The sequence below is a fragment of the Schistocerca gregaria genome, chromosome 4 (assembly GCF_023897955.1).
Source record: "Schistocerca gregaria isolate iqSchGreg1 chromosome 4, iqSchGreg1.2, whole genome shotgun sequence".
Taxonomy (NCBI): domain Eukaryota; kingdom Metazoa; phylum Arthropoda; class Insecta; order Orthoptera; family Acrididae; genus Schistocerca; species Schistocerca gregaria.
Window position 1 is genome coordinate 561201005 of NC_064923.1, and position 20951 is coordinate 561221955.

The 20951-nt window shown below is 41.3% G+C and overlaps 1 long non-coding RNA gene across 1 annotated transcript in view; it reads right to left on the reverse strand.

Moving 5' to 3' along the window:
* Nucleotides 1–2105: 2105 nt before the first annotated feature.
* Nucleotides 2106–20951, reverse strand: part of LOC126267948 (uncharacterized) — a 94394-nt gene continuing 75548 nt past the window's right edge. Inside the window, exon 2 of the long non-coding RNA XR_007549052.1 lies at nt 2106–2591. This is a non-coding gene — a long non-coding RNA (uncharacterized LOC126267948). The remainder of the gene's footprint in view (nt 2592–20951) is intronic.

The following is a 20951-nucleotide window of genomic DNA, read 5'->3' on the forward strand; positions in this document are numbered from 1 at the left end:
ACATATTAGCATCTGAAGTATCAAATTACTTCTCATCCTTGCGTTTACTACCCGTTAGGATTTCACTCGCATACCAGGTTAGAAACAAATATTTAAATCTCTGGGAACGGGTGATAAGTAAAAAGTCATCATAGAATCTCCCCACTTTGGAAAAATATCATTCAAGAATATCTCGATAGGTGTAGCAATACCTGCAGTCTGCCACCTTAAACAAAGGTGGCAGACTGTTTATGGATATTAAAAACCTTAAAACCCTCCCGTCTCCTCTATATCTCTTTTTGTTAATGATAACCTTCCCTTTTACAATAACCTATGTAAGCCTCCCTTAGGATTTCTATCTCTTGCTTAATAATAACAAATGAAATCTTCCCTTTGAAATTTATTCTCTTTCTCAACCTTCGCATACAAATTTAATTCCTGCTTATTAAAAGTGATTTTCTGATTATTTCGACGAAACATAGAATGAGTCGTCGTCGTGGCCCTCAGTCGTTATCTGCAATAACCCAAAACTGTTCCTTACCTTTTTTACTGTTACTGGATCGCCATCTGACTGCTACATCGAACTGCGACATGAATATACTTACTCTGGTTTACTATGCTCTATGGTGCAGAGAATCCCTGCTACCATTACAAAATGTATCAATGCGCGGTCTTTCCCGCTCTTTTCTTAAAATGTATCCATACGCGGTCTCTCCCGCCCTTTTTAAAATTATATCAATTTGCGGTCTCTCTTGCCAACAATACTTTGGTGCAGACATTCCCTGCTACCACAATTATTTCCAATATGACTAATATTAATTATTCCTACTTAATCCTATTAATAAAATATAAACATCTTTCATAAATTGTGATTTGACAATAGACAATAGAAATAAACACGTCTTACAACCCTTTGTGAAAAGGAAGCAAATCATCATTATGGTTTTTTCCTTCTGTTTTTTATTTCCTTTTGGTAGAAGACAATTTCTATGGTCAATTTTTTCTTGCTCTCTTTTCCCACCCTCTCCTTTCCTTTTTATTACTCTCACTGTAAGAATGGGGCCTTACAGTTCTTCTAATGCGTTATGTAGTTCTGGTAAATAATTTCTGTCTTCTCTTTTTAATTTAATCAATGGGAGCTCTGCAGTTCACCACATAAAATTCGTTGTTTATGCCTTTTACAGCCTCACCAACATAAGAGAACTCAGAACGCTTTTGAAAAATGCACTACCTTACAGTAAGAGAAAACAGCTTAACTGCTTTCCTTACGTTTTGCCTTTCCATTTCAGCAGCAACCAAATTCTTCATGGTTTCTTTATGGGCCAATGTTCTGAAGTTCAACTAACGTAATAACCGTTTGTTATGTGAACGACCTACCAGGAAGTTTCGTATCAGCACACACTCAGCTGCAGAGTGAAAATCTCATTCTGGAAACTACTAGAATTTAGTCAATAAAAATCGTTAAGCAGGTGATTCCATAACAACTTTAAGGCATAACGTACATCACAAAAAGCCCATGCTTTCCTATTCTTATTTCATGGATTTTCGAATCCATTCTTATCAAACGTATCCTTTAAATTTCCGATAAGTTTTCTGTATGATGGGTCCTTGTTGCACAAAAGTGCTCTCACTTTAAATTCAACACTTTCTATTACTTCAAACGTTTCAGACAACAAGTTCTTAGAAACAGCTGTGTCAAAGTTAAAGTAAATGGACTGCAACCGTTTTCCTTACACACTTCTGATGTTCATAAGTTAAGCATTGTTGTGTGGTCAAAACTTAAATCACTATTTACATTCATTTCTTGAAAGCCAACAAGCCTGTATTTTTCAAATTAACTTTCATTGAGTTTTCAAAACGCTAAGGCTTAAAGCCGTAAGACCCACTGGAACGCTAGGTTAGCTAAGTCTTCTCTTAATAGTGGCTTCACTAGGAAGAGGATATTTAAACACATCCGCTAAGAAAAATAACGCTTTATAAGAAAGGCAATGTAAAGTCGTAGCCTTGGCAATATCTTTAGATGAGCAGTTAGTACACGATCATTTCATTACCATGAATCACATTTTGAAGGTGCTTTGATTTCAGTAACTCATAGCTACATCGAGATAGATGATCCTGTAAATAAATATTCTTTTGCCTATGGCCTTTTATTCTTGTTTCCATAATTTATAATCATTTGCGTTAGCATGCTTTGTCGCATTCAAAGCAGTGACTACTTTCACAGCTAACATTTTGTCTAGTCGCAATTTCTTCATTCGTTAGTAATATTTTTACCAGTAAAAATCTCCAGATGGCAGTGCTCTATTTCATCAGGAGGCCAAGCAAGTTCAAGAGCGTCAAGCAGAAGTGCAGAGTGATACATTCGGTAGCATAATTTACAGTACTCTATGGGTGAAGCGTAGTGTCGGCGTGCCGTCCGCACCCTGTCCCAATAGTCCAGCCGGCTCAGCAGACTCCTGGCATGCCGACGCCACTGCTGCCGTCATCAAGGCCGCCTGCCGATGGAAGTCGGCCGCCGCTCTCCCAGTCGCCGCCCGCCGACGCATTGCGACTTGCACCGCGCTGCTACAGTCCCTGGTCCTCGCCACCCTCGACCCCGTTTGGCCTGCTCTCTCCAACCATGGGATGGAGTACTGGTCACTCGTGGCCCTCAGGCTGCCGCTGCTCCCAGGACAGGACCAGACTCGAACCCGCGCCTGCCTGGATGCTGTGCCGCAACTTGCCATTAGTGGTGCCAGCCGCTGTGCCTCCCACAGCGTACACCTCACCCCGGTACACCAGGTAGGAAGAGAATGTGGGCCGTAGAATCGAGTGGAATCGAGCCCCTCCTAGACCCGCTGCAGACCACTGTCACTGCCCTCTTTCAGGCAGACCGTGCAATCTCCAACTTCCAGGCTGTCATTCCGTTCCGCCCCGGTGTTGTGTCCCCGGAGGCGGAATATAGGAGAACAAGTACACAGCAAACAGAATACAAGTTCATGCAGAATACTTATAACATTGCTGCCAGACTGGCCCCTATAAGTCAAGACTAGCACAAGTCCGTCCCAACGCTCGACTGACCTGGCACACTCTGTCCCAAGCTAAAACTGCCCATCTATTTATATTGGTTTTTCCCTCACTTCTGACCCGCCCCCCCCCCCAAATTCTATACCCCCCCCAAATTATATAAGTCCCTCCAGATTCTCGAGCGCCATGCACTTCGCCTCACCTTCCATATACCCCTCCCGTCCCCCACGTGGATCCTCTATGACCTCATTCCTTTCCCCCATCTGCTCCTATTCCTTGGACATATCCGCATCCTCTACACCTCCCGCCGCCTTGATCCCCCTCACCCCCTGGTTGCTCCTCTCCTCTCCCATCCCTACCCCCTGCCACGTCTTCACTATTGTGTTCCCCCTATCCTCCATCTCTACACCCTTCGTCTCCTTTCCCAAGGTGGCTTCCATCAACTCCCCCTCCCAGATAATGCCCTCTCTCCCTCTATTTATCCCTCCTTTCAACTCTTATCCTCACTCCCCCTCCTGTCCTCTGTCCTTTTCCCGGGCTCCCTCCCCCCCTTCCATCCTCTTTTTTCCCCACCTCCCCTCTCTCTGCCCCCTCCTCTCCCCCGAGGCCTTTTGCATTTCCCTCCTCTACCTCTTCTCATTCCCTATCGTATCTGCCCTGCCCCTCTCCCCCCTTATGAGTCCTCTCTCCCTCTTTGGTTCCCCCCCCTTTTTCGTTTTTTCCTCTCCTCTCTCCATGTTTTTCCCCCTCCTCCAGGTCCCCCCCCGCCCCATCTGCCTTTGGCTCGGGAGTGTCATCTTTGTGCCGCCATTTTCGTGCAATGTTTTACAGTGAATGTTTTCACAGTGAGTGTTCCGTGTGCCTTTTGGGAAGTGTTGCGAACGGCCATCATACTGTCGCTGGGTGTGATTTTTTATCTCTTGTGAACAGAAACAAGACTTTCGCCATGTTTTTTAATTGCGTGTCTACTATGTTACTTGTCTGATTCCTGTGTATTTTATTAACATTGCCAACCCCTTTTGCTTTCTGTTTTAACTTTCCGCATTTTTCCGCCATTTTACACTTTAAGTCACCGTTTTATCGCCTGTTTTTCTTGTTTCTTTCTTCTTCCTTTTTTAAAAAAGTCTGTAGGCTGTAGAGCAGCGTACTAAGCTCCTGCCAGCCAGCCCCCTTCGGGAGAATTGAAAATCAATAAAGAAAAGAAAAAATCGCTTCTGACATAGTGTCAGAGAGAGACAGAAACTATGAAAGGGATAAATTGCCACACGTCAGCCACTTACAAATCGCCACCATTGGCTCTGGCCTAGTGCCCCTCCTCATACATCACAATAACTTAAAGCAGTACTGCAGTTTCCTGGCTCGTTGTTGCTCCACTCAAAGCAAATCATGCTCGTAATACCGCTGTCACAGCTCTGCGCCCACGAGTGCCATGTTTACCTTGCCTGGCCCGCTGGCTGTCGGCTATACCACACTCTGTCAGCGGCCCCACATTCCATCACCCAACTGCACCTTCATTGAATTTTGATAACATTTCCCTTTCTCTCAACTAGGACTGACACTAGCGCAGCATTTCTTTGTGGTAACTTCGTTTCTGTGCCTGAATGTTTTTTTTTCATTATTAGGCTTATTCTACACTAAATCAGCACCAGATTGTGGTAGAATTAGAGCTGGGATGGCATCGGTCTTCAGCTAGCCTTTCGAAGGAATATTCAAAAGTTCACTTTTAAAATCACTTTCATGATCTGAATCACTCAAATGCACTGAGGAGGCACGGGCACACTCATCTGAAAACGAATGTGCATGTTTACAAGTATCTGTCAATTTCCGTTTCGTGTCATTGTTTTGCGAGGTATCTAAAACTTAATTTCTAACATGGTTATCTGTCTGCTGTGGTTAGTACAACTAGCGATCTCGTAGCAGATCATTACTTTTCACTTACAAACGTACTCTAAAATATCTGATAATTACGGTGTAACTCTGTACTGAATCGCTTATCACTAACAAAATTAACATTGCCGTAAAAACAGCGTTTTTGGCACATAAACGAAGTTACAACACTGCGCGTTATGGCAAATGTCGGCTGCTGCGCGCTTTTTGGGTTCACTCTGACGTCAGCGACGCGGCTTGCTAGTGTGCATACATCTTGTGGTCCCTACTGTGTATTCTAGTATCCGTAGCGAGTACGACAGTCAAATCAATGTGGGACAACTACTGTTGATTACAGGCGACTGTTCACAGTGGCAGAGCTACAATGATAGCCAAAGCTGGTTTCAGAGACTGTTCTGATGACTACAAGCAACTGAAAATCTTGTATGGAAAGGATTAGAACATAACGTGAAAAAATCAATAGGCATTAACAGGTCGATTTTCAATAGAAATAAAGAAAGGAAGTCAATGATTGACTTCTAGCCTTATTAGAGAGGATACATAAAGACAACAGTCCATTAAGATTAAAAAAATTACAGGATGCGTCAGCGGAAAATAAAAGTCGTTATTATCTTTTGCACTTTACCTCTGTACAATCCAATGGACCTATGCCAAGGTGTTTGGTCAGCTGGAGTGGCTGTCTGCGTAAGGTAAGTTGATACCTTGTGCTGTGGCTGATGGGAGTGACAGTAAAGGTGTTTCCCATGTACGATCGATACCATTAGCCACTGCATCACGTGTCGACTTAGTTTGCGGGGCAATACATGTTCTACGACATAAATTCCGTTTGAAACAGCATTACAACATCATGCTTACAAGGGAACCTCCCCATCGCACCCCCCTCAGATTTAGTTATAAGTTGGCACAGTGGATAGGCCTTGAAAAACTGAACACAGATCAATCAAGAAAACAGGACTAAGTTGTGTGGAACTATGAAAAAAATAAGGAAAATATACAAACTTAGCAGTCCTATATCATACTATTGTTCACCCATATTGTTGGTTCTGCTGTGTGTTTTTGCCTTAACTAGACCCTGATAAATTATAATATTTTGCTTAACTGTTGCATTAGTGTCACTGTTATAAAACTATCTCTGTGCTTTATATGTTTTCAAGCACGTTAGTTTCGTAAAATCACTGCGTGGACAGATTTCCTCCGTCACTGTCTCGCCCAAAATATTTGACTTAGCCATGTCAGACTTTTATTATGATTACTTACTTGCGTGCTGATTGTACAATTAAATTGAAAGCTTCGTCGCCCATCAGCAAAGGAAGCAACGATTTATTCGATAACTTAAAGTGGTGCGTTACTAGCCCAGCGGCTAGTCGGGAGAGCAGTTTTAATCAGGCGTTCCCTTAGCCGTCCGCACCGCGGCTTTATACGAGGTGCATTCAAGTTCTAAGGCCTCCGATTTTTTTTCTCCGGACTGGAAAGAGATAAAAACATGCGCATTGTTCTAAAATGAGGCCGCATTCATTGTCAATACGTCCCAGAGATGGCAGCACCGTACGGCAGATGGAATTTTACCGCCAGCAGCGAGAATGATAACTGTTTTAAATACTTAAAATGGCGACGTTTTCCTTATTTGAATAGCTTGCAGTCATTCGTTTTCTGAATTTGTGTGCTGTGAAACCAACTGAAATTCATCGACAGTTGAAGGAGACATGTGGTGATGGAGTTATGGATGTGTCGAAAGTACGTTCGTGGGTGCGACAGTTTAATGAAGGCAGAACATCGTGTGACAACAAACCGAAACAACCTCGGGCTCGCACAAGCCGGTCTGACGACATGATCGAGAAAGTGGAGAGAATTGTTTTGGGGATCGCCGAATAACTGTTGAACAGATCGCCTCCAGAATTGGCATTTCTGTGGGTTCTGTGCACACGATCCTGCATGACGACTTGAAAATGCGAAAAGTGTCATCCAGGTGGGTGCCACGAATGCTGACTGACGACCACATGGCTGCCTGTGTGGTATGTTGCCAAGCAATGTTGACACGCAACGACAGCATGAATGAGACTTTCTTTTCGTCGGTTGTGACAATGGATGAGACGTGGATGCCATTTTTCAATCCAGAAACAAAGCGCCAGTCAGCTCAATGGAAGCGCACAGATTCACCGTCACCAAAAAAAATTCGGTTAACCGCCAGTGCTGAAAAAATGATGGTGTTCATGTTCTGGGACAGCGAGGACGTAATCCTTACCCATTGCGTTCCAAAGGGCACTACGGTAACAGGTGCATCCTACGAAAATGTTTTGATGAACAAATTCCTTCCTGCACTGCAACAAAAACTTCCGGGCAGGGCTGCGCGTGTGCTGTTTCACCAAGGCAACGCACCCGCACGTCGAGCTGACGTTACGCAACAGTTTCTTCGTGATAAAAACTTTGAAGTGATTCCTCATGCTCCCTACTCACCTGACCTGACTCCTAGTGACTTTTAGCTTTTTCCAACAATGAAAGACACTCTCCGTGGCCGCACATTCACCAGTCGTGCTGCTATTGCCTCAGCGATTTTCCTGTGGTCAAAACCAGCTCCTAAAGAAGCCTTCGCCGCTGCCATGGAATCACGGCGTCAGCGTTGTGAAAAATGTGTACGTCCGCTGGGCGATTACGTCGAGAAGCAACACCAGTTTCATCGATTTCGGGTGAGTAGTTAATTAGAACAAAAATCGGAGGCCTTAGAACTTGAATGCACCTCGTATGTAAGAACGCTGCGCGAAAAAAGAAAACGGCTCCAGTTCTCTCCAGACGCTGATTACCGCACCACCTGTGCCGGGAGTCGCGTCGCGTCGGTATTGTTGATATAAACAGCCTCGGATGCAGTAATAAGTTACTCGGGATACTCGTAACCATGAAATCGTTTTCGAGTGAAGTGTTAATTTTGGGATGACTTTAGTGATCTATCTTCAGTTTGCGTATGTCGTATTTTCACGTGCCGCCACAGGACAGACATTCTACCATTATTTAGCGTGGCATTTGATGAACATTATCATCAAATTATGGTGAGCATTCACTTAAACATTTAATTTGAACAGTTATAGTTGCATCAGCGCATTAGACTCTGAATTGCTCTGGTAGTTGGATTGTGTGGATTCTTTTTGGTCTGTGACTTTCAGAATATAGTAAACATTTTAGAGAGAATGGTTTTTGATTATGAATCCCAGACAATCTCCTAATTCCTCAGAGCTATAAGCTGTAGCTATAAATGTATTTCTCAGATGAAGTGGGCACTAGGAATTCTAATTACAGGCATCACGTTTTGCGAATCACGTTCTGGTTGCCAGTATTGTAGTTAGAGAGCCAGTGTTGAGAACGGCAAACAACAGCATTAAATAAATAATATGAACATTAACAATTATTCCACCCGCCGCCCCACACAGTGATAGATAAAGCTTATCTATTATTTTCAGCCGTTATGGGAAAGAGTCCCATGGCATAAACTGCTGTGACTTAAAAAGGTTCTGCTGCCTCAGGCAGAGTTTGAAGAGATATATTTTGTCTCCATCCCTGCGCTCTTTTAGCACAAAGGAGGCAATTTTGAGCGTATTCTTCTACATCTTTCTTTCGTTGTGACCAACAACAATGGTTTTCCACAAGTGCTGGTGTGACGCTTTTTCCACTGCGACACACCGGTATGCTATTGTGGCATTTTTACGGTATGCGCTTATGGATAACTTCTGGAAATCCTATCCATTCTCCAATAGTCGTTTTCTTATACAATGTGTCCCACATAAAACTGGTACACCTCATGTGCAAGATTCAAGTAATTATAAACTAACTGCAAAAGAAGCTAACAGTAATCTTAAAAAGAAAATAGATAATTACTTGTTTATAAGAGACACTGGAAGTGGTGGCCATGGACATTTCGAGACAGTATTGCCACTTCACAAGCAATTCGACTAGAGATGATTAACAAGTATGTGAGGCACTCAGATTTATGTATGAAACCCTGTATGAAACGTCACCTCTTGTAAAAGATTCTTGTGAGGTAGAAAATTTCTTACACTCAGCATTGAATTCTTCTGCCTTTTTTAATTCCTCAGTAAGCATACTGCCCGCTTGCAGGATTATAATTTTCCTACTAAAGGCGTCCTTACCAGTAACACTGAAAGTAATGCCGCGCTGCTGCTATGGTCGCAGGTTCAAATCCTGCCTCAGGCATGGATGTGTGTGATGTCATTAAGTTAGTTAGGTTTAAGTAGTTCTAAGTTTGAACCATTTCTGAGCCAAGAACATAGATTTGTACGACCGGCACCTGGCGAAATGAAACAGCATAATGGGAGATCGGGAAACTAAGTTTCGCCACATCTCAGGTCCGGAGATAGCAAAATAAACCGGCGTTGAATTGGACGGGAGTAAACAGCTTCCAAAAACAAGGGGCAGAATATTCGCGTACCAAAAGAAAAAAAAATTCTCTATTTGTAAAGTTATCTCTGCAATCCACTTCAGAGGGTAAAGTGGCTCTTAAGGTTATATAAAGGGTTTGCGCGTCCGTTCTACACCAGTCGTTTGCTATGACCCCATCAGTAGCAGTCACATGAGATTATATACCTGATAACAGTCTCATTCGTATACCTGTTGACAACAATACACTCTATCTGAAGTGCCAAATGTATCATCTGATGGACACTTCTGTATGAATGAACTTTAAACTGGACAAGATCGGGCATTATTTTTTTTAACTCAAAACAGATTCAGAAACGATGGTCACATGCAAAGAATGTCGTCAGTCGGCTGCTTTGATCGTCATGTCAAAATATCGACTTGGTCTGAGAGGAAATGATCGATTATCCAGCAGCACATCAACAGAAGTGATGCGGTACCTCAGTCAAGATCTGTTTATCGTTAATTATGTCTTATTCCATACAAATAGGAGTTCGCGACGCTGTAAAGGAGAACGTTTTCTATGGCCCCGTCAGTAGCAGTCAAATAAGATTATATTGCGGATAACAGTCTCGTTCGTATATCTGACGCAACAATGCACTCTGTCTGAAGTGCCAAATATATTATCTGATGGATATTTCTGTATGGATGAATATTAAACTGGATAAGATGGCCCATTATTTTTTTAAATCAAAAGAGATTCAGAAACAATGGCCACGTGCAAAGAATGTCGTCAGTCGGCTGTTTTAATCATTGTGTCAGTAATCTCGACTTGATACGAGAAGAGATCGATTTAACAGCAGCACATCAGCACGAATGCTGAAATTTTACTAATTGGGTACTTCACTCAAGATTTATCGTTAATTGTGTCTCATTCCTCACAAATAAGATTTCGCTTCTCTATAAACAAGAAGACTCACAGTCTCCTCAAATAGATGGGCAGCATTGCGCACTTGATTCTACAATATGAATTTTTACTTCCAGTTAGTCACACTAACTCTATGTTTAGAATTTTCGTATGTAACACTTGTAATCGAACCGATATTGAAGCCGATGGACACAAATCAGTTCATACCTATACGCAGTAGCATATCTGGTTAGCTGAAACATTGCACCGTGTATACGAGTTTTCTGGTTTAGGAGTGCTGTCGCACTGATTCCAACATTACAAGCTCGTGCCAGCAAGCTCGCACAATAATGTGAGCTGGTCAGCTGGGAGTCATTATGAAATTGCACCAGAATGTAGTTTTGTTTCAGGTAGTGTTAAGCAAGTTTGAAGTTAAGTTTACCAAGTTACTTTCTGTAGGTAAACCTTCCTAGACCAACAAATGTTAAAATATCACATCGCGTCTGTCCATCGCTTGTTCACATTTACATTACATCTGTTGTATTTGACGGTTTTGTGGAAAGTGATTTCTATGATAATTAGTTTTATAAGGCCTGGTAGTCTTGTGGCGAAACAAGCACTGTATCATTTGAGAGATACAGAGGCGAGCGAGTGTGCCGGGACTTACCCCATCATTAAGAATGAAATTAAAAGCTAAAGTTGCTTTTCCAAACTTTGTCAGCAAGTGCTTTAGTATAATGTTTAAACGGTCAAATCTCAGACTGATCAGATGAATATTTTTCCCTAAATACATAGTTTTAAGAAAAAAATTAGTGTCGCTAAATAATAATGCTAGAAGCCCAAAAGCTGGTCATAATGTGCGGATGTGTATCAAAATTAACTGGTACAAGTCTCAACACAATTAAAGCAGGAATTTGGTCAGAATCCACGTTTTTAAGAAAAATTGGAGGCCCTAAATATTAGACTTAGAAAAATGAAAATCTGTATGAAGCTTCAGTTTAGTATAAAAACATTAATTATGTAACCTCACTGAGCTACCTCTAATAGTTTTCCAGTAATTTCCTGAAAACTAAATTTGGAACTAAAACATCCTCATCTTTAGAAAATTAAGAACTGTTATATTAATGCTAGGAAGTTTTGGTTACAGCACGTGATGAAACCTGTGAAATAATAGAGCTATAACAAGTTTCACGGCCTGGATGTAAATATTAACAAATGCAAGCTCTCTTTAAGTTGTAGTCCAGAGGTTATGTTCTAATGTCAGTTCCATTCTAAAAATTATAAGCAGCAAAGTTTAAAAGGAGGCGAGCCAAACTTTTTTTGTGATTTTGACCAATTTAACTACATTCATACAAAAATTATGAAGATGCTAAATTGATTCATGACATTGTTTTTAAATATTATGGGTCTGAGAAAGCGGCCGTTTAGAGGCGGCTACCGTGGGCATAGAGCTGATGACAGCAAATGTTCCCTTGGCCGTCCGCTGGGCCCATATATAAATACAGTCCGAAAGGCAAGACGAGTCTTCACTTCGCACCCAGTCACCGTAAAATCCGCGTCAGTCAAGCGCCGGAGTACGCGATGCCACAGATGACGCCACAGGCAGACCGCAACTGAACTCATGTTTCAGTATAAATAGGAAGTGAAATCGCGAGGACTGTACACCATCCTGGATCGCTTAGATTTCGCAAAAGTAATTGTTAGTGTGCCGCCGTAACATTAACAAATCTGCGTGGCAAGTAGTGACAATTATTTTCCACTTTTGTGGCGGGCTACTATTTTGATTATCAGAAGTCAGGGCGAAAGACAATGTAATAGGAAATTACCACAGAGGTCGCCTCTGAACTGCTCATGGTGCTGTTTAGGATAGAGAGATTTGTTACTAGTATGAACATAATAAATATTACAATGTGGTGCATGTGAAATTTTACCAAGTATTTCTGTCAATTAGAACTCAAAATCATAGTCCTGATCCCGCTGAGCAATTAGAGAATGCAGCATTTCTTTCAGTGGGCTCGACAAGAATGTGGACTTGCAGACTGGGGACTGTGGTCAGTATGTTCTCCATTGCTTTCTGGCTGACCACAGAAATAGTTGCCAGGCTCTTGTAAAAGAGGGGGAACAATATTTCAAATATTTCCTCCTATTATTTATGACATATTATTATTATTATTATTATTATTATTATTATTATTATTATTATTATTATTATTAACCCGCCGCCCCACAGCGTTTGTACCAATGTACTTAATCCTTTCTGAGTTATTAATGTTAAGTTCTGGAAATCTTTGTAGATGTTGTCCTATCATTATATTCAAATCTTGCAATAGTTTTTGAGAAAAGACAAGAACTGGTAATAAGAAAAAACATAAGTTTTTATAACAGGGCGCTGTGGGATGTTCTAGAAGAACAACATATGTAATTCGTATAGCATGCTTCTGTACTGCGAGAAACGCTGTTCCTGTAAGAACAGCTCCTCCAAAACTATTTTTTTAACACTATGTACAGAGTGAATTGCCTTTATCGTGTGTAAAATAGTTGTAACAGCTATATTGCATTTGCTTCATTGATTGTAGGGTCTGAGATTTCCAATTAAGTTTGTAATCAGAGTTCAGTCACAAAAAGTATTCTAGCAGCTTCTAATTTTTCTTCTTTCCCTTTTTTTTTCCTTGAGTAGATTGTTATATAGCTTCGATAGCTTCATTAATTATAGGGTTTGATATTTCCAATTAAGGTTGTAATCTCAGCGTAGCCACACTAAATACTCTGGCAGCTTCTAGTTTTTTTCCTTTCTTTATCTTTTTTTTAGGCTTGAGTAGACTGTTATATAGTTTTGGAGTCCTATGAGAAATGCTGAACTAATCTTATGAAAAATTAATATTAATCCCATTGTGTTAAACCATCTGTTATTGCCTTCAAATATACGAATAATAATACTACTTTTATTTCTGTATATATGTCACTTGATAGAAGTCTCAGATAGACAACATCACGATTTTTATTTATAGTGGATGTTATAAGTGTAGAGTTAGGCTGTCAGCTGATATATTGAATATCGTAGGGGAGGATGTCGTATCCAGGAACACTTTTCAGTTTTGCTCTTCTAATGGTATCTTAACATAATTTTAATATATTTTAGTATTCCGTTTTTAAATGTTGGCATCTACTTTTTACATGCTGCAGTCTTTTTCTGTAGCTACAAAAATTATACAGGAAAATTAAGGTGAAAACATGTTCCAAGGTTCAACATGGTCATGCAGGGCTACCTGGAAACTAATACTCTACTGAAATTTAAAAGCATTGCAGTCAAGAAAATTTAATCAATATCGGATTACATTATTAAATTACTACACACAACAAACTTTAAGTGAAATCAAATCAAGCACATGTATTACCAAAAATCTCTGGTCACAGAAACTGACAATAACCAGAAGAATAGTGTGTTGCAACGTACACCCCCATATCCACATCCGGTGATGGCTATGCAAGGATGATGACATAGTGGTCAGTTGGTAGTGCTGGCCTTCATGGCCTGTTCAGATAGAGTCCTTGTTTTATCATAAAAAATAAATTGTAAATTAAATACATTTAGAAATAGAAGTTGATAACTAACAAGAATTTCCATTTTCGATACAGGGAAAATTGTTAGAAAAAAATTTTAAAAAATCATTTGATTTGCAAGTATGTCATGTCCCTCAGTAAAATACCTTCTGTCTCAAGATACAAGTTGGTGAACAGCCAAATAAATATCTAGAACTCGAATTATACACAAATGTTTCACAAAACACAGCTTCATGTAAAAACAACGAGAACTAATCTGCTGGAAACCATTTATGTTAGTCTCTATTGAGTATTCCTTTGTGTGATTCTAAATTCAGTCATTAAACTGAAGTGCCTATCAAAAAAGATCGTTTGTTGGTAAGTATATTATCGTCCAGGTACAGTACTCTCCCCTGCTGTTAATGCTTTGACACAGCAGGTAAAATTTTGATCATTCTGTATATCACACTGTAAGCCTGAAGTATCATTTTTGTGTCTAGGTTGAATCTGTTAATAATTCTGTCTATGCCACAGAGGAATTTCCAAGTGAGCAGTAGTATAACTATATTTGTATGCATATTATTAATGAGTGGTTAGATATAAATTTCTAATAATGAACGTTAATGAATAGTTTATAGACAACAGAATGTTCCCATGAACAGAGTTATATGTTTCTATGGTATTTAAGATTGTGAGAAAAATTAAATCCTAATTTGTGTTCATGATTAATCAATGATGAGAGTTTCAGTGATTCTATGGCCAGCAGCTGAAAGAGAGAGAAAAGTCACACTTTACGGACCTGATACGTTTATATTGTGTTGATAAATAGAGATTTTTTTGTCAATGCTATTTGATGATAAAAATAAAATTAAAACAATCCAAAATGCAATAAATAAATATGTTGCATATTAAGTTTTTGATGCCATTGGAGTCAACATGCCAATGCGAATCTTCTGATAGTTCTAGTTTTTCTATGTGTCTTACTTATTGTGAGCAGCTGTTTATGAACAGAAATCATCAGTTTTCTGATGAGTGGTGGGGCTGATGTTATGTACTTTCTGAGCATGGAAGCACTTGGGAATTGTAGTTTTGGACTTTCGTGGAACTTCATACAAATTAACTGCTCATGGATCATATTTCTGTTGAGTCAGTACTGTACAAACTGTAGATTGTTGTGAACACATACATTATGACTAGGATTGCAGAAATGTTCTAGATTATGAGGGATACTCTTCTCAAGATAAGATTTCTGGGGTATCAGATTATACCTGAAGCAATTGGTATGTTAGCTTCAAGGTCACCCCAACCTCCTCCCCAGAGAACCATCTCGGACACTTGTGGGTAGTACACTGAAGTTCCATACGCAATTTGTTACCCATCCTTGTATGTTGGGCCATTACATGACATAAAATTGGTGGGACGTGAAAAAACTGACTCAGACATTCTCTGGATTGGCAGGTTCTATGTATTTTGGATTATGGCGAATGCAGTCAAATTCTGTGGTGTTTCCTTTTTTTCATTTTAGCGATGGTAGTACTTACTTCATCAGTTGTGAAGGAGTGGGAAACATTATTAGTAACTTCTTCTGACTGATGAGGTAATTACACTTGGCACATTATAAACGTGGTGTGTTTCATGTCTCTAGGATTTCTTCATAAGGCTACAATTCGTGAGGCAGTCGTATTGAGAGGGACACTCGGTATTTATTGCTTGAGAGCACTTGCATCTCCAAGTTTCCATAGGAGGTTCCATGCCCTGCTGCTTGATTTCGTTAAATTTAATGCCTCATATGTTTCTTCCCATTTCCTCATTTTAGCTGCATCCTGGTTTTGTAGGAGCTTATATCAATTTTGACTGTGATCTCCTGAAAGAATCTATAGTACAATATCTCAGTCTCTTCGTTTTATCCTGGAATGTATTCCGTTGAATAACCCAAGGAAACACATCGATTTGGAGCTGATATTACTGTCTTCTCAAATTTACTGTAGCAATACTACCTTGTAGAAACTCATGACTAGATTTGGTCAATGTCAATATAAAATTTTCCACTTTTCTTTTTGTAGGTTCCACCTGGGTCTTGAGAAGGTTCAGATAAGACAGATATACATTCCAATTTCCATAAGGATGTGGCGGTGTTCCTTATGTATGGGGATATTGTCTGACTGTGAATTCAGGGTATCAAAGTTCAGGTCAGGGTTCATTTCCATGTCGTGGGCTACAGAGTGGAAGGAGGTTTTATCTTTTGTGTCAAAGACCAGGTTTGGGTGGTTTTCTTTCACCCAGTTTGATAACGTTTCTCCATTTTCATTGGCTGTACGAATTTCAAGTTGTCGCGGTGACTATTGAAATTCCCAGTGTACATTGTAGGGTGGAGTGAGTATGTATAATGTTCTGTGCCCATCCTCTTTCTGGGGACTTGTATATGTTTACCACTATTAGTTCACTAATTTTTGTGATAGTTTGTTGGCAGCAGTCCGCTGAGAGTGTGACCAGGGACGCATTTTCGATATTTCTTCTCACATTGGTTGTGAGTCCATACTGTCAATGACACACAGACCCCACCAGGACCCTACCTCTGGACTTCTGTTGCTCTTCATTTTCTAAGTGCATGTCCTGAGGAACTTGACTTTCCATTAAAAATTTTGAAAGAAACTGACCGTTATAACTATTAAGCACCTAAGCCCCTCTACATCCAGTTGTGAAAGCCAGGGAAATCCACGAGCAATTTGACTGCCTTGACTTCTGGCTCTAAGTTTGTGCCGCAAAGTGACTGTTCTTTAGCATCATCTGGGAGATGATAGTTTGTTGGCAGCAGTCAGCTGAGAGTGTGACCAGGGATGCATTTTCGATATTTCTTCTCACATTGGTTGTGAGTCCATACTGTCAATGACACACAGACCCCAAATTTAAAGTGAAGGAAGCTCACTTGCAAAACGACAGCTGCGGTAATCGATCCCGCTCGAAAATTTGGGCCATAATTCTGATAGAACACAGTTACGACCTGCTAAACGTCCAGCATCTCGGAAATTTCGCACGCACCGGTTGTTTGTCATTCGATCCGTCCCACTGCAGCCGCTGAATGAAGGCGAAGTACTGTACAGCGGAGTGACAATCACAACCCTCCTATGTGGGGAACGTTCCGGCAAGATAAGCGTGTGAACTTGAGCCAATCACCACCTCACTTATTTTCTTCTCATTTTGCCAAAACCTGTTGTTTCTTCCTTTCGTCTGTACATTTTCCCCTGTTCTTTCTTTCGTTGAGACATGTTCAAGATGATCTTTTTCTTGTTTTACGTTTGAATTATCTCCTGTCCTCAATTGCTTCTTATACGATTTTCAATTGTTGCTTTTATTTCATCCAAACGGTTTTTAATTCGCTTGCATTAACTATGTTAAAATTTTTCTTTGAGTCTGTTTTCATTCTGTTTTCATCCATCTAACACAAATGTCCGTAGAACTCTAGACGTCTTTCCTCAGAATTTTCTGTGATACCTGTTTTCGTAGAGTTCCTTTGTAGGTGGTCTGATCCAGTTCGTCTCGGAGAACAGAGCCGTAGACTTTTCTAAGAATTTGTCATTTTTGTTTTTCTATGTCATGAGTCTTTGTCTTACATCTAATTACAGTGGTTTCTGTCGCATGCAAGGTTTCTGGTGAAGCAACCGTGGTGTAGTACCGTAGATTTTAGTAGCAGATGTCATGTCAATTTGTATGATTTTTGCAATTTGAATATCCTTACTGTGTTGTACACAGCGTTTAGTCCTGTGTGTTGAACTGTTTTTCCCATGTACTTGAAGTGAGTGACTCGTAAGATTTTTCCAAACTGTGCCTTCAGTGGAAGTTTCCGATTGATTGATGTCCATATACTGAATTTCATTGTAGCAAATTTGTAGTCTGGTTTCACAGGATATTTGATGTAGTTCATCTCGCGCTAGTATCTCTTCGTATAGTCAGGTAATCTGCAAAAGCCAGACATTTCTCACAGACTCTTTTCTCTTAAAAATTTCTGCCATTCCATCATTGCGGCTGATACCATGACCAGTGTAAGATTCGAGATTAAAATACAGTCTTGGTTGCGGAGGTTTGTCTGAAAAGAAAAACGTCCGTAACCGAGACTGTATTTTCCTTTTCCAATCTGAATTCCTTTGACGGGCTTTTCCCATTCTGTGATTCTTTTTTCTAATTCGTTGGTGAATAACAATTATGATAACCCGTCACCTTGTCGGACTCCTGTGTGAATTTCGAATGAGGTGAGATTTCTCCCATGAATTTCACTTTTGAGCTGATTCCTAATAAAGTTTCCTCAATTATGACTCTGATCTTTCCATCGACTTGTAATTCTTCTGGACTATTAAACAGCGTTGGCCTGTCAACAGAATCGTGAGCTCTTTTGAAATCCACAAACGTGACTGTATTGTACCGGCGTCTTCTGAGGTGTAATATGGTTTTGAGGTTCCAGGTCTGTTCAATAAATGATCTCATTTTCGTGCCTCTTTCCCGATACACGGCAATCTCTGTGGCCGATTGTGGCTGAAGTCGGTTTAGCCAAGCTGTAGAGAGAATTTTGTAAGGTACTGGAAGAAGTGAGATTCCTCTGTAATTGTCCATATCCGTTGTGTCTTCTTCCTTGTGAAGTAGGTCTATCAAGGCGCTCTTCCATTCTTTTGGTATTTGTTTTTTTGCAGACTTCTGGTATTATTCAGGGGTGCACTACTGTTTTTCAATGACTTGATTATATCAACGTTTTCTTCGTATGAAGATGGAAGCAGGTTTGGCAGATAGATGTCGAGCAGGTGGCTCTTTGTAGTTGAAGATTGTACTGACGTAATTGGTAGAATCTCAGAATTGTTCTTTGCATTAGTTTCCAGGTATCCATCAGGTCGCTGGAAGCAGAGGCTAGGAAGATTGTAGCTAGCTAAATTTTGTCTGAAGGTCTTATGAAAATAATGGGTGTCGTTAAGGTAAAGTCTTCTTCTGCATCATTCAACTTCTTATTATCACATTTGCGTTTTTCTCGTGGAATAACTTCAGATACTATTCGCCGTACCTTTAAGAATTCCTGCCATTTTACTGTTGTTTTATAACCATGAAATTATTCCATGTTTTAATCGTACATTCGATAGCATCGTCGCATATTATCTCCTTCACGGAGGTTGACCTAATTTTATTGTTTGCTTCACTTTCTCAGTGAGTTCAGATTAGTTTGTGATGTTCACCCTACTGATTTCTTCAATAATTTTCTTGTCGTTGAGTTCTCGGTATTCGGGATGAGTCCAGAAAATCTGTGCAATTTTGTCCGTTTCTATAGGATTGAAATTTTACTTTGATTAGGAGTAAGTGGTGGTCTGACTCGAAGAATCCCCTTCTGGTTGTTACATTGAGGACATCTTTGGTGTTCCTCCTACAAATAGCAATACGGTTAATCTGGAATTCTACGAGTTTTTTATTGGGAGACATATATGCCTTTAGTTTCAGTGTGGGTTTCTGGAATTAAGTTGATATAATTTTGAGATTAATATTTTGGCAGAAGTTTTTGAAGTGGTCGCCATTTTTATTGGTCTTGTTGTGAGCAGTGTACGGTCTTGTGTTTCTTTTCTTTTCCTAACTGCTCTTTGGAATCATCTAGTACAATCTCCATGTAATTTTTTGGAATTTTGATCGTGATTTCTTCCAGAAGATACCAGGAGTTTTCTATCAGCTGTGGGTCTTTCCAGTTGTAGTCATTTCTTGGTGCATGAATGTTGATCAGTGTATATTTCTTGTTTCGTGATATTGTTGACAGTGTTGATGGGCTTTCTGAAGGTGACGTAAAGTCAGTGACTGAATATATATCTGAAAATCGAAATGAATAAACCTAAGCAACAGCAGAATTATTATGAAATGGAGATAATGATATTCGATATACACTCCTGGAAATGGAAAAAAGAACACATTGACACCGGTGTGTCAGACCCACCATACTTGCTCCGGACACTGCGAGAGGGCTGTAAAAGCAATGATCACTCGCACGGCACAGCGGACACACCAGGAACCGCGGTGTTGGCCGTCGAATGGCGCTAGCTGCGCAGCATTTGTGCACCGCCACCGTCAGTGTCAGCCAGTTTGCCGTGGCATACGGAGCTCCATCGCAGTCTTTAACACTGGTAGCATGCCGCGACAGCGTGGACGTGAACCGTATGTGCAGTTGACGGACTTTGAGCGAGGGCGTATAGTGGGCATGCGGGAGGCCGGGTGGACGTACCGCCGAATTGCTCAACACGTGGGGCGTGAGGTCTCCACAGTACATCGATGTTGTCGCCAGTGGTCGGCGGAAGGTGCACGTGCCCGTCGACCTGGGACCGGACCGCAGCGACGCACGGATGCACGCCAAGACCGTAGGATACTACGCAGTGCCGTAGGGGACCGCACCGCCACTTCCCAGCAAATTAGGGACACTGTTGCTCCTGGGGTATCGGCGAGGACCATTCGCAACCGTCTCCATGAAGCTGGGCTACGGTCCCGCACACAGTTAGGCCGTCTTCCGCTCACGCCCCAACATCGTGCAGCCCACCTCCAGTGGTGTCGCGACAGGCGTGAATGGAGGGACGAATGGAGACGTGTCGTCTTCAGCGATGAGAGTCGCTTCTGCCTTGGTGCCAATGATGGTCGTATGCGTGTTTGGCGTCGTGCAGGTGAGCGCCACAATCAGGACTGCATACGACCGAGGCACACAGGGCCAACACCCGGCACCATGGTGTGGGGAGCGATCTCCTACACTGGCCGTACACCTCTGGTGATCGTCGAGGGGACACTGAATAGTGCACGGTACATCCAAACCGTCATCGAACCCATCGTTCTACCTTTCCTAGACCAGCAAGGGAACTTGCTGTTCCAACAGGACAATGCACGTCCGCATGTATCTCGTGCCACCCAACGTGCTCTAGAAGGTGTAAGTCAACTACCCTGGCCAGCAAGATCTCCGGATCTGTCCCCCGCTGAGCATGTTTGGGACTGGATGAAGCGTCGTCTCACGCGGTCTGCACGTCCAGCACGAACGCTGGTCCAACTGAGGCGCCAGGTGGAAATGGCATGCCAAGCCGTTCCACAGGACTACATCCAGCATCTCTACGATCGCCTCCATGGGAGAATAGCAGCCTGCATTGCTGCGAAAGGTGGATATACACTGTACTAGTGCCGACATTGTGCATGCTCTGTTGCCTGTGTCTATGTGCCTGTGGTTCTGTCAGTGTGATCATGTGATGTATCTGACCCCAGGAATGTGTCAATAAAGTTT